General features: G+C 42.5%; 1 long non-coding RNA gene across 5 annotated transcripts; it reads left to right on the top strand.

Moving 5' to 3' along the window:
* Nucleotides 1-10,366: 10,366 nt before the first annotated feature.
* On the top strand, nucleotides 10,367-14,161 carry LOC124661381. 5 transcript variants are annotated; one of them, XR_006990170.1, is made up of 9 exons: nucleotides 10,367-10,480; nucleotides 10,568-10,682; nucleotides 10,802-10,883; nucleotides 10,976-11,112; nucleotides 11,236-11,286; nucleotides 11,436-11,558; nucleotides 11,832-11,922; nucleotides 12,513-12,846; nucleotides 13,885-14,161. It is a non-coding gene; the product is annotated as an uncharacterized LOC124661381 (long non-coding RNA). The 5 variants fall into 5 exon arrangements; XR_006990168.1 differs by having other exon boundaries at nucleotides 10,802-10,941; nucleotides 11,045-11,112; XR_006990167.1 differs by having other exon boundaries at nucleotides 10,802-11,112.
* The last annotated feature ends 203 nt before the right edge of the window (nucleotides 14,162-14,364 follow it).

Genomic DNA, 14,364 nt, shown 5'->3' with positions numbered 1-14,364 from the left:
ATGCTCCCATTATATAAAATAATTAAAAATTAATTTTAAAAATATTAAAAAAAAATTGACATAAATTTTTTGGTATACATCGTGACATTCTATGTTCGTACACAAGTTTTCGTGGAAAAACAACATTTTGTGTGGTGTGTACAAAAAAGACAAAAAAATATGCTGTATGTAGTCGTTTTACAACATCAAAATTTGCCTTTTTACAGGAGCCACAGATTTTTTTTTCTTTTTTTGAAAATTTGTGCACCAACATAAAATGTTTAGATGTACATGTAAAAATTTAGTTTAGAATTTTTTGACACTTCAAAATGTGGATTCACATAATGAGAGCAAATGCTCCTATGAGCCAAAGTGCATTTCCCTGCAAAAATTTGTTTTGGTGGTGATGGTAGTGGAAACAAAAGCAATGGGTGATGCCGAAGATAGTGAGGCCAAAACGATTTCACCCATTAAGAACCAATATTCGATAGATCCAATAATGGACCTCTTAGTAATAGCACGTTGCGTGTTATACTTGGGCCATTAATACTATCTTGGTTGTCGTGACACAATGAAAGTAAACGATTTTTAATGTCCTATTGGACCCGCCCGATATCATTGAAGAGCTTGTCAATATCTTCACCACTTTCTTGTGATAATGGAGGATCCGCTGCCATCTATTGGTTCTCATCCTTCACCTCCTTTATATGTTCGATGGAGAGTATTTTTTCTCTTATTCTGCATCATGTTATGTATGTCGAACGGAGCTACCTTGTAGCCATGCAATTTTGGGAGTTGTTGCCTTATCGACGAATGGAGCTATATCTGGAGCTCCTGATAGGAAAGCATCAACAATTGGTTTGGCTAATGGCGTCCAAACTGATGAGTGATCTCTTCGTGAGTATAGCGGGCGAAGAGGTGATGACCACATAGATACCGCACTGAAGATATATAATACAAGAACATATCAATACTATATAATTAACATGAACCAAAGTTTAACTACTAGGCTCATGAAACAAGTCGGTAATCTGATCGAAAGAGAATTTTAGAGCTATTTTTGTTCCAATTAAACAAACAGATACGTATTCATTTTAAGAAAATAAAAATATGCAATTTTTAATCAACCTAGCAAATTAAAAAGAAAATGTGTACTAATGATAATATACCTTGACACTTTAGTCCACACGTAGTCGCGTGACCTACGATGGCGGGCGGATGGGATTGGTACCTTGAGTCATGAGTCCTATAGACCAAAAGCAGCTGCTCTATCACAATGAGACACCGATCCACAATACGGTATATACTATGCTTTGAAATGGTGGGTGGTGCATGATATCAAACCAATGCCATAACACACATGGCAGCAATAAAACGAAAACCTAGTAGTGCAGAAGTTTGGACCGTCGAGCCGTAATGGATTTTGGCCTCATGTACATTAAATTTCTATGCCATCGAGTCTATTATCTATACATTACAATCGTGGATGTATGAAAAAATCAAGATTTGCGACTTATCTTGTTGGTGGGCTTAGCCCTGTAGGTTGTTGTCAGGTTTGAAAAATGAAGACCAGTAATTTCCCTTGCTGGTGGGCTTGGCCCTTTAGGCAATCGCCCGATATGCCTTTCCTAATGGACATTGACTAAAATAATTAGCATAAAATGCGACGTACATGTTATTGCGGGTTCGTACTATAAATTGATAGGGTGGCCAATTCATAGGGGTCATCCATTCCCACCCACCCCTCCCCCTCCCAGTTGTAAACGCCCTTGATAGCAACCTAGTGAGGGTAAAGAGATCAAAAACTCCTTTGTACAAACCATCACGTCGCTTAATCAGGAAGGCAGCCTCAAGCGACATGAGGTTTGTTCAAAGGCGTTGTTGACCTCTCAAACATCACTGGTGCTAGGGTTGCTCTCCTCCAAGATAGAGACATCACAAGATAAATCATTGAGATGCTCATCCAAACCAACTATTGATGCTTTCCTTTAAGGAGTTCGACAAATATCACCAATATGGTCACAACTACTTGAATTCGATGGATGTAAATATTATATTCTCAAAAGAAGATCTTAGTCTAGAAGATCTCAAAAAGCTCGTCAATGATCTTTCTACATTAGAATCGAATTATTAAGCACATGCTCTAGCCAGGGAAAGTATGACATGTTGGTTTGTCACCAATCTTGACTACTTAAACTGATAGACTTAACTTTTATTCCATCTATTATCAATTGACTAAAATGTCCAGAATAATAAAAAAATAGATAAGTCTACTCTAGGCTACTCTGATATTGGACTAACATGTCTGACCATGTAATGTCTATTTTATCACCGTTACTACATGTGTACGCTCTCCTAGGATTTTATGGCCCATTAGGCCTTATGGTGGATATGTTTTTGCACCCAACAATCGCAATAGAATTAGGTAAGAAGGTACTAATATGCGAAAAAACTAGATAATACGTAATGAATAAGCAGGTTAGCATGTATGCATAATTTTGTTGTCTATTAGAATATCCTTATGGAAGTCAATATGTTAATTATATCCAAAAACAATATATTCAGTAGAAAAATAGATATATGTGATCAGTTATTATCACCGTAGTATGAATAATTAGCGATTCCAAATATGGATGTACATGTAATCAATTATGAATATTGACTATAATTAATAATATCTACAATAATATAGAAATATTTTAATGGTTCTAAATAAGGGTGTGAAATGAAGATAACAATAAATATTTTAATGCTTCCAAAGAAGTATGTAAATGTCATCAAATATGAATAGTTGGATAGTAATAATCAATAGTGTCTTCAATAAGATGGCATTTTTAATTGTTCGAATAGGGATGTGAAATAAAGATAAAATCTATAATTTCTATAAAGTTCATCCCCACTAAGATGCATTTAATGTTTGCAAGCTTAAACCTGGTGCAGCCACGTCACCCTAGTTACCTCTATCCGTTAGATTTGAAATGTGTGGTCTTAATTAAACGTCACAGTCTAATCCCATGCGGTCCTAGATGTATCACTCGAGAAAAAGAGAAAGCACCTGAAGCGTGTTCCTTTGGCCACTTATAGTTCTCCGCCACGACCGGACTTGCCTGTTCGTTCAATCAGCCCAAACCAAATGAAGCCAACATCCGGTTCTTCTCCACCCGCATCACAAAAAAGGTGTCGTTCTCTATCAATAAGAGAGATTTGATGTCGCTGAAATCATCGGTCGCGCCTCCTGATCTTCCACCAGAAACTTCCAGATGCCTGGGGCTGGAAACTGGCGGATGCCTCTCGATTCCCCATATACCTCCCATTTTTACTCCTCCCTCTATTGGATGGTTAACACCCACTGTCCCGACGTCTTCCTCGATGTGTTCTATGGATTTTTTGGCTTCCATCGGCTGGCTGTTGGGGCCAATCGTGTTTTTAAACCCCTCGGTTTCCTCATCTTCAGGGATAGGGACTCTCAGTTGCCCCTCTTGAGCAAACCTGCTCACCTTGTCTGCTGATGTTGGTAGATGTATTTCCCTTGAGCTCTCTTCCAAGTAGCCAGCGAGTGGATCTCTGAACGAATTCAAACAACAATGATCTGCCCCTCTTCATGCATTCTTCTCCTCTACATCTCTCTCTCTCTCTCTCTCTCTCTCTCTCTCTCTCTCTCTCTCAAAGAGAGTGGGTGGAGGTGGATTGCCGTTCACTGAATAGTGTGGAAATTATTCTTTTACCAGGTTCTTCAAGCCTTGTGTCGTTGAATCTTACGCTGAAACTATCTTGCGCCATTAGATTCAAAGGCGATTCCCTTCATTTGACCCCACGGTTCATTGCTAATATGTTTTCTTATTTTTTTTTTGCTATAGTTAGTGCTGCCTTAGGAAAAACCTTTTCCCTACCCACACTCTGCTAGCACGCTACAACATTTTTTTTGATTATTGTCATGAACAGTTTCTTTATTCTTGAAACTTTTTGTTGTAACGACAGACCGATAACACTCATATTGTCCTGCTTCAGTTAAATTTGTTTGTTCCAGGCAACAAGCATCCAGCGGCTCACTGATGTTCAGTTTCCAACGTGCATCTGGTAACAGCCTCATTTTTGTTTCGATGCGTATCTTTATTCTTCATATGAAGAGTACACAATAATCAGTGGCTTGTGAGTCTATTATCTGTTCTGCCTTGTGTTCATTCTTATTTTGGCTTCCATCGGCTGGCTGTTGGGGCCAATCGCGTTTTTAAACCCCTCGGTTTCCTCTTCTCCAGGGATAGGGACTCTCAGTTGCCCCTCTTGAGTAAAGCTGCTCACCTTGTCTGCTGGTGTTGGTAGATGTATTTCCCTTGAGCTTTGTTCCAAGTAGCTAGCGAGTGGACCTCTGAATGAATTCAAACAACAATGATCTGCCCCTCTTCATGCATTCTTCTCCTCTCTCTCTCTCTCTCTCTCTCTCTCTCTCTCTCTCTCTCTCTCTCTCTCTCTCTCTCTCTCTCTCTCTCTCTCTCTCTCTCTCTCTCTCTCTCTCTCTCTCTCTCTCTCTCTCTCTCGGAGAGAGTGGGTGGAGGTGGATTGCCGTTCACTGAATAGTGTGGAAATTATTCTTTTACCAGGTTCTTCAAGCCTTGTGGCGTTGTGAATGGATCATAGCGAACAAGAGGGGGGGGGGGGGTGAATGGACGCTACGCAATTTTTCGCCTTTTCAATTTTTAGTGCAACGGAAGTAAAGGTGATAGCTTTGTTGTTCGAGGTGATCCTAGTATGATCCTAGTCTAGTGCAACAAGTAAAGGAACCAAGCATGATAGTAAAAGTAAGGAGCGGGACAACCGAAGGGCGCGGAGACGAGGCAAGGTTTGTTTCCCGCAGTTCCTCCCACAAAAGGGAGTACGTCTGCGTTGAGGAGGTGCTAGCCTCACACAAGAGGCTAGGCGGCCACACCACGAAGGAAGGCCTCACCTTCTTCCTCGAGAGAGCTCCACAAAGGGGCTCCCCCTTCTCCACTAAGGCACCGGTCGAGGCGGTGGTTCCTTCACAAGGTTGGGGCGAGCTCCACAACACTAGGAGGCTCCCAACACCCTATGGGGCTAGCACAACACCAAGCTAGACTCCATAGGAGCACTTCTTCCAAGATCCCACCATAGGAACCCTAACAAAAAGATCCACTAAGGACTAGATGGTATTGGTGAATTCTCTCTTGGTAGATTGATAGATCGGGGCCTCCTACCACTCCTCCGAATTTGGGAAAGATTGATTGGATAGGTGAGGAGAACCACAAGGTTTGAGCTCAGCAACAATGGAGGAGAGAGAGAAGAGCTAAAAACGAGATGGGGAAGAAGGGGTCTTTTTATAGGGTCCCTTCAATCCAACCGTCATGTGCAGTTTCCACGTAATCGGTACTACCGCTTTGGCAGGCGGTAGTACCGCTCTGGATTCGAAATCCGCCACTGATTTAGCCACGTGGACGCACAGCGCTAGTACCGCTAGTGGTACTGCTTGAGCTACCGCAATGACCTCTGAGAGTTACTGGATCACGAGCGGTACCAAAGTGGTACCACATCGGTGGTGCCGTAACTTGCGTTACGGTACCTAAGCGGTACCGAGGCGGTACTACCTCTCTCAAGCGGTACTACTGCTCAAGGTACCGCAGAGGTACCTGATACGTCCAAAACGTATCTACTTTCCCGAACACTTTTGCTATTGTTTTGCCTCTAATTTGTGTATTTTAGATACAACTAACACGGACTAACGCTGTTTTCAGCAGAATTGCCCTGGTGTCTCGTTTTTGTGCAGAAACTCAACTTTCAGGAGAATCCCCGGGATTAATTCCAATGGGCTATTTTCATAGAAGAGGGACGGAGCCAGAAGACCAGAAGGAGGGGGGCCACGAGGCGCCAACCCCATAAGGCGGCGCGGTGGGCCCCTGGGCCGCGCCGCCCTATGGTGGCGACGCCTCGGGCAGCCCCAGGTGCTTCCCTCTGTACTACTTAAGGGCTTCGACCTAAAAACGCACGGGGGTTAGACGAAATCGCCAGAAGACATCCAGAACACCGCCGCCATCGCGAAACTCCGTCTCGGGACCAGAAACTCCGTTCTGGCACTCCGCCGGGACGGGGAATTGGAGGAGATCATCGCCATCATCACCACCGACGCCTCTCCATCGACCATCCATGTTTCCCCCATCCATATGTGAGTAATTCCCCCGCTGTAGGCTGAATGGGATGGTAGGGATTGGATGAGATTGGTCATGTAATAGCATAAGATTGTTAGGGCATAGTGCCTAGTATCCGCAATTGGTACTTTTATGATATTGTTGCAACTTGTTATGCTTAATGCTTGTCACTAGGGCCCGAGTGTCATGATCTCAGATCTGAACATGTTATTGTTTCATGATGATATTCATTGTTTTATGATCTTACACCGCAAGTTGTATACACATATTGCTGTCCGGAACCCGAGGCCCCAAAGTGACAGAAATTGGGACAACCGGAGGGGAAGGCGGTGATATGAGGATCACATGTGTTCACGGAGTGTTAATGCTTCGCTCCGGTGCTCTATTAAATGGAGTACCTTAATTTCCAGTAGATTCCCTAGAGGCCCGGCTGCCACCGATTGTAGGACAAAAGATGTTGTGCAAGTTTCTCATTGCGAGCACGCACGACTATATATGGAACACATGCCTATGGTTGTTTAGTACTTGGATACCGTTTTATTATTATCTGCAAATGCCCTGCCTTGATTGTTACATGAGTTCTCTCATCCATGCAGCGCCGTTCATCCATCCCTGTGCCTACATTATTTTAATCCTGCTGTTTACTATAATCACTACTTGTTGTCTTTGTTACACTTACGTCGATATTTCACTCACGCTACTTGCTATAAAACTGTTGCTACTCGATAAACTCTTGCGAGCAAGTCCGTTTCCAGGTGCAGCTGAATTGACAACTCCGTTGTTAAGGCTTACAAATATTCTTTGGCTCCCCTTGTGTCGAATCAATAAATTGGGTTTTACTTCCCTCGAAGACTGTTGCGATCCCCTATACTTGTGGGTCATCAGTACCGCAAGGCTCTCTGTGGGACTTTTCAGTGCAAATCTCCAGAGCGGTACCAGTAGGGTAGCGGTACTACCGCTCCTGGTACCGGTAGTACCGGTCAGGCAGAAACTGCATTTTCCTCTTTTCCTCTCCAACCATGTTACCTCGCGACACACACACAAAACCAGAAAACCTATAAGCTACGCTTCAGTCCTCCGATCATGACGTGTATAGCGAGGGCACCATGCACTTGCAAATCTATCAAAGACAATCTCTGCGCACGGTTAAATTCATTCAAGTGTTATCATCGAACACACAAAACACGGGATATAGATCTTGCTCTTTCACGTTGAATCTTACGCTGAAACTATCTTGCGCCATTAGATTCAAAGGTGATTCCCTTCATTTGACCCCACAGTTCAGTGCTAATATGTTTTCTTAATTTTTTTTTGCTATAGTTAGTGTTGCCTTAGGAAAAACCTTTTCCCTACCCACACTCTGCTAGCACGCTACAACATTTTTTTGATTATTGTCATGAACAATTTCTTCATTCTTGACACTTTTTGTTGTAACGACAGACCGATAACACTCATATTGTCCTGCTTCAATTCAATTTGTTCGTCCCAGGCAACAAGCACCAGCGGCTCACTGATGATCAGTTTCCAACGTGTATCTGGTAACAGCCCCATTTTTGTTTCGATGCGTATCTTTGTTCTTCATATGAAGAGTACACAATAATCAGTGGCCGGTGAGTCTATTATTTGTTCTGCCTTGTGTTCATTCTTATTTAAATTCCTTTGTGGGAAATCTAAATTGTCAGAAAATCTAAATCTCATGCGGCTTTGGAGCAAAGTCTACAAGCTGGGAAAACAGTGGTGGTTTAGGCATCACCAACTTTCAGCCCCAGAACGATGTTCTCCTCATGCAATTTCTCCATGAATTTTATCTAACATGCGTTTGCACAGGCCGTCGTTCAACGACAGACATGCTTCAGTGGTGCCACATTCAGGTCACCCGGGAGACTGGCTGCGTGATTTGTGATTCAGCAGATCAAAAGAACCTGACACAAATGTCGCAGGGCCATCTGTGCTTGAATTGCACCTTTGTTATTTAATGTTGGGACTCCACGGGGCATTTGGGCTCGCTCTTTATGTTAGTTTAGATACTGATCACCTTACTATATAGGCCATGTATCAAATTGTTTTCTACTGTGATGAGGAAAGAATCTGCGTATCTTTGTTCTTCATATGAAGAGTATACAATAATCAGTGGCCGGTGAGTCTATTATCTGTTCTGCCTTGTGTTCATTCTTATTTAAAATTCCTTTGTGGGAAATCTAAATTGTCAGAAAATCTAAATCTCATGCGGCTTTGGAGCAAAGTCTACAAGCTGGGAAAACAGTGGTGGTTTAGGCATCACCAACTTTCAGCCCCAGAACGATGTTCTCCTCATGCAATTTCTCCATGAATTTTATCTAACATGCGTTTGCCTGGCTGCTGTTCAACGACAGACATGCTTCAGTGGTGCCACATTCAGGTCACCCGGGAGACTGGCTGCATGATTTGTGATTCAGCAGATCAAAAGAACCTGACACAAATGTCGCAGGGCCATCTGTGCTTGAATTGCACCTTTGGTATTTAATGTTGGGACTCCACGGGGCATTTGGGCTCGCTCTTTATGTTAGTTTAGATACTGATCACCTTACTATATAGGCCATGTATCAAATTGTTTTCTACTGTGATGAGGAAAGAATTTGTGTATCTTTGTTCTTCATATGAAGAGTACACAATAATCAGTGGCCGGTGAGTCTATTATTTGTTCTGCCTTGTGTTCATTCTTATTTAAAATTCCTTTGTGGGAAATCTAAATTGTCAGAAAATCTAAATCCCATGCGGCTTTGGAGCAAAGTCTACAAGCTGGGAAAACAGTGGTGGTTTAGGCATCACCAACTTTCAGCCCCAGAACGATGTTCTCCTCATGCAATTTCTCCATGAATTTTATCTAACATGCGTTTGCCTGGCTGCTGTTCAACGATAGACATGCTTCAGTGGTGCCACATTCAGGTCACCCGGGAGACTGGCTGCGTGATTTGTGATTCAGCAGATCAAAAGAACCTGACACAAATGTCGCAGGACCATCTTTGCTTGAATTGCACCTTTGTTATTTAATGTTGGGACTCCACGGGGCATTTGGGCTCGCTCTTTATGTTAGTTTAGATACTGATCACCTTACTATATAGGCCATGTATCAAATTGTTTTCTACTGTGATGAGGAAAGAATTTGCGTATCTTTGTTCTTCATATGAAGAGTACACAATAATCAGTGGCCGGTGAGTCTATTATCTGTTCTGCCTTGTGTTCATTCTTATTTAAAATTCCTTTGTGGGAAATCTAAATTGTCAGAAAATCTAAATCTCATGCGGCTTTGGAGCAAAGTCTACAAGCTGGGAAAACAGTGGTGGTTTAGGCATCACCAACTTTCAGCCCCAGAACGATGTTCTCCTCATGCAATTTCTCCATGAATTTTATCTAACATGCGTTTGCACAGGCCGTCGTTCAACGACAGACATGCTTCAGTGGTGCCACATTCAGGTCACCCGGGAGACTGGCTGCGTGATTTGTGATTCAGCAGATCAAAAGAACCTGACACAAATGTCGCAGGGCCATCTGTGCTTGAATTGCACCTTTGGTATTTAATGTTGGGACTCCACGGGGCATTTGGGCTCGCTCTTTATGTTAGTTTAGATACTGATCACCTTACTATATAGGCCATGTATCAAATTGTTTTCTACTGTGATGAGGAAAGAATTTGCGTTAGTATTTGCATGTCATTGGACTGAGAATTTCCTGAATTATCTCAACTTGCACGTTTTCGTCCTGCTAGACACCGATAACCTTGCTATTGAGAACAAGCAAGTGCATACCCCTTTGCCCTACCTGGGAGCTCTCCACGATAGCCACCAGGCACTCACGGGCTGGGCATTGGCCTCCCTTCATCTGCAGCGATTAGTCAACGTGTCACAGCGTGACTGGCTAAGGTAAGAGAGGAAAAAAAAAGGATCAGAACGAGGTGAAAAAAGGTCCTGACCCAGCGAAAAACTATCCACATTGCTTCTCGCTTAGGACTGGTGCCGCCGCTGGCCCTGGCTTTCCCTCAACTCTGCGCCGACGGACGCCCAGGTCGTATACCTACTCACATCCCCGCCGCCACCACGCGCGCTTCTCCTCCCCCACGCGGCTGCCGGTTTCTGCTCCGGCTCCTCCTTTGCTCCGGCACCGGGCGTTGTTTTCTTCCCCATCGTGGCCGCCTCAGCCGCAGCCATGGCCGCAGCTGCTGCAGCAGGAGATCGGTGCGGGGCGATAGCGGATGGACGAGCAGGGCCGCGCCTCGAGGTATACGACGCGCCGACGCCGACATCGCTGGTGCGGCGGAGATCTCGCTGCCGATCTAGGATGTGCCCTGGGCGCACTTCCACCACATCCCAGTGAGTTTCTCCTCCCCAACCTGCCTATTCTTTGGCACTGTACTGCTGACGGCGGTGCTCATGCATGTTCGTTGTCCGTTCTCAAAGGTACGCGCTGGATGTGAACGTGGAGAGGGTGGAGGACATGGTGACGCACCAGCGGCTGCTCGAGGAGGCCCGATACCTATAGCACCGGCTTTCCTTGGCGGTGGGCTTCGTTCAGGTAATGTGGTTTTCGGTAGAGCACATCTCGGCAAGTTGCACTGGACATGTTCCCCTACTTTGCATAGTAAGCATCTGGATAAATTGAGCATAATGTTACTGCCCTACTTCTTTTTATAGATTGCAGAGATACTATCCAAGCTACAAATAAAGGATGGAGGCCAAGAGAGATTGTGATGTAGGATGGTTGCCAAATAAGAAGGTTTACAATGTGTTGCAGCAACAGTAGGTGGAACTATTTAGCGGCTGTCATTAGTGAGGTAATCATCATTATGCTCTTATTCCCCCCTACAGATGAATACTGGATAGAGTTTACTTTGTCTTCTGTTGCAACGCAAGTTTGTTAAAGAGGTCCTCTTCCAGCTCTAGACAAATATCTTTGGCATGGTGCAAGGATGGCCTCTACGCCTCACGACCTACCGCTTTCTTGGGTGAGTTCTTCCTTTTTTGTCTGTTTGGTAAATTAGATTTCATACATATATGTGATGTCCATGGCCATTGTTGATGTCCCTATTTCTCTCTCATGTTGTTCTCTCTTCTGCTAATGAATGAAGGGAAAATGGATTGAGCTTGAGAAAGGAAACAAAGAGCTTGTCTCAAGAAAGGTATGGATTTGGGTGTAGTTTATGGACGCTTTAGAAATTTTGTAGGCTGCTAGCCATTTGAGTGGTGTTTGGTTGATAAATTGTTAGCTAATTGAGTAGATACACACTATCTTAGTTTGGTGAAATTGATTTATATTTAATTTTTACAGGGTTCTCTCTCATATTCTTAATTAACCTGGTGGTGGATAATGGCCTACTGGTATTTTGGTTTTATGCCTGTGGGATATGGCAAGAGATGATGGTCTCATGGAGCATTGATTTTACTTGATGAGGTATTCCTTGCATGTATAAATTTGTAGCGAAGAAACATTTTTTCTGGTTATGATAATTATACATATCATGCATTCAGTTTTACTTCATGTTATCGTTCAATTTTGGTTCTGCATAAGATTTCAGTAGAACATTGCTCTGCCGTGCCTGCAACATCCTAATAGACATGTGGTTAGAAGAGGGCGGCGCATATCGTCTCCCAGATTAGAACAGGCATGTGAGAATTCTTGTGCCTCTATTGTTTATTTCTCAATGCTGTTGTCATACTATGACAGCCATGCAGAGAGAGGCGGGCCACTAAGGGGGCTGACAGCGGCGGCCATGGCGGAGTGGCAATGGCAGAGTAGCCAAGATGCAGCAGTCGAGGTAATGAAGTCCAGGCTTTTGTATCATCCTCCCTGGCTTCCTACTGAATAACCACCCAACCGTTTTGGTTGTTCTTTTCCATGACTGCACAACCTGTTTGCGGTCCACATTGACCTCTGTCAGAAAGTTTAAGGTCTTGAGCAATGTATGTGGTTCTGAATATACACTTGGAGTCCACACATATTTAAATCATCTGGGAATGATGGTTTATACTTCCTCATTAAGCTTGCATAATGTTAGGATATGCATCCACAAGAAAGGACCATGAGCTCTAACTAAAATCAACACTAAAATAGGTAGGTATTCCGAGAACTGATTTACATGACTTATTTTTCCCTTTTTTATAGATCTGCTCTTATTATTTTCCGTATATTCTATTGATAATGTTGTCTACTAAAAAGGTGGGTACTCGTTAAGCATGTCGTGGCGGAGTGTGTTCGTCCTAAATTATGAATAACCATATAAAATGTGTGACTCCGATCAGTTATCATCATGACACATGCCTTGATCCTTCAAGATTTTCCGTTTCTCTTTCCACGAGTGAATGCATTATAGAAATGGCACATTGATTGATTCATTTTCTAATGCAGTACCACATTTATACACAAGCAGAAGTCCTTAATTTGACACACGAGAAGGTTAAGAAGACCTGCAAATTATGATTAAAGTACAGTTTTATATCCCAGTTAATTGACCATGCTCTTTTCTGTTTTATTTGCTGATGCAACCTTTTTTTTTCAAGAAAACACAAAAGAGTTTGCGTTTCATTTCATTGAAAAGGAAGACAACAGGTTACAACCTCTAGAGAGGAGGGACACACACAAACACACACACACGACCGTCCTCACAAAGCGACTACAACTAGGTGAGGAGGTGCCTACGATAAGTTTAGTCAAGATATCAATGATCTCCTAGATTGTCGATGTGAGTTTGCTATTCATAAATTTATATTTTTTTATACTAACAAAGAATCCAGTTGATGTGTCAATAGTTTTGTTTCTCTTAGCTAGGATCTAGATAATGTAAAAAATACAAATCATTTACTTTTGAGCTTCCAGGTTCATAGACTGTATCTTTTCTACTGAGCATATTGCTACATTATTTGTATTCAAGGCTTCGGTTATGCCTGGTTTCTTTCTACACTAACATCACGTAGAAATTTATTTACTAGCACATTCAGTGTACCTATCTGGGTTGGTTAACCATTGCACACACATGCAGTTTTTTTCTTTTTCGCTTGACAAACGCACTGCTAGCATTTCCAGATGTGTACTGATCTGTTTTGCTTAGCTTTTGTAAATTGGGTTGCTTTGCCTCGTGATATTCTGTGATGTGTTAATCATCATTTACCTTTTTGTTGCCCATTAGTGAAAATGATTGCTAGCATCTTTAGAAGATACAATATGTTCATGTCAGATTAGCTATGTTAGGTTAAGCAATCTCTCCATTATGCCGGCTTAATTATCTCCCTACAACCTTAACACTTCATATCCTTTTTATTTTTTCACCTTAGCCAGCGATTCATGGATCCTAAACATTCAGGTACAACAGGTGGGCAGTTTTTTTTTTTGGATCAAGGGTGGTGGTTAGTATAACACAAAAAAAGATGATCTTGGCATTCTAGACTAGGATACATAGATTTCCAGTTAGCATTGCCACTCAACTGAGCTTCTATTGATAAAATTATGTGGCCCATTCTTTCATGGTAAACATAAAGAGGAAAGAGCTATGTTCACCTGTTAAATATGAAAGCTTGCACTGTTACTTCATCAGATGGCCAGTGCAGCAACTCTTAAGTATTCACGATTGGTTGGGTTGTTCAGTTTCTCAAAGGATTTCAAAATTATCACAAAACCTTCAGATTTTTCCTATAAAATTTAGCTAGCTATCCAATCATTTCGAGGTACAACCTTAAAAGGAGAAATCAAAGATTGATCAAGTTGTCCCTTCATTATTTGACAGTGAACATGCTCTCCCTTCTATCACTCTTTTATCAGCTGCAAGGTGCAAGTAATCCAGTTTAACGCAGGCATTACATCCTTGCATGCCGAGGGAGCAGATGACAACGAGAGGAAGTAAAAAAGGAAAAATGGAAGTGGAGCTGGCAAGTTACATCCTTGTTTTTTTTTGTATGTATCGATGATGTATTGTATCAAGTCTTAACGTGTCCGATACAAATTTTCTTATTATACAATATGTATTGTTCACAACTTGTCAACTTGCACATAAGCAGTGTGGATTACATTTTATCACTGTTCAAAAAATCGTCCGGTTCAACGATTGATCGCCCAATTAATCCCTATTCAGTGGTCACCGATTAGCCGATAAACTCATTTATCACCCGATTAATCCATTTATCGTCTGATTATCGACCGATTTTCCTATTAATCGCTAATCGTCAGCCGACCGAGTTAACCCCGATAAACGATTTCCTCAACATTG

This window comes from Lolium rigidum, chromosome 6 (assembly GCF_022539505.1).
Source record: "Lolium rigidum isolate FL_2022 chromosome 6, APGP_CSIRO_Lrig_0.1, whole genome shotgun sequence".
NCBI lineage: Eukaryota > Viridiplantae > Streptophyta > Magnoliopsida > Poales > Poaceae > Lolium > Lolium rigidum.
This window is presented reverse-complemented; position numbering and strand designations above follow the sequence as displayed.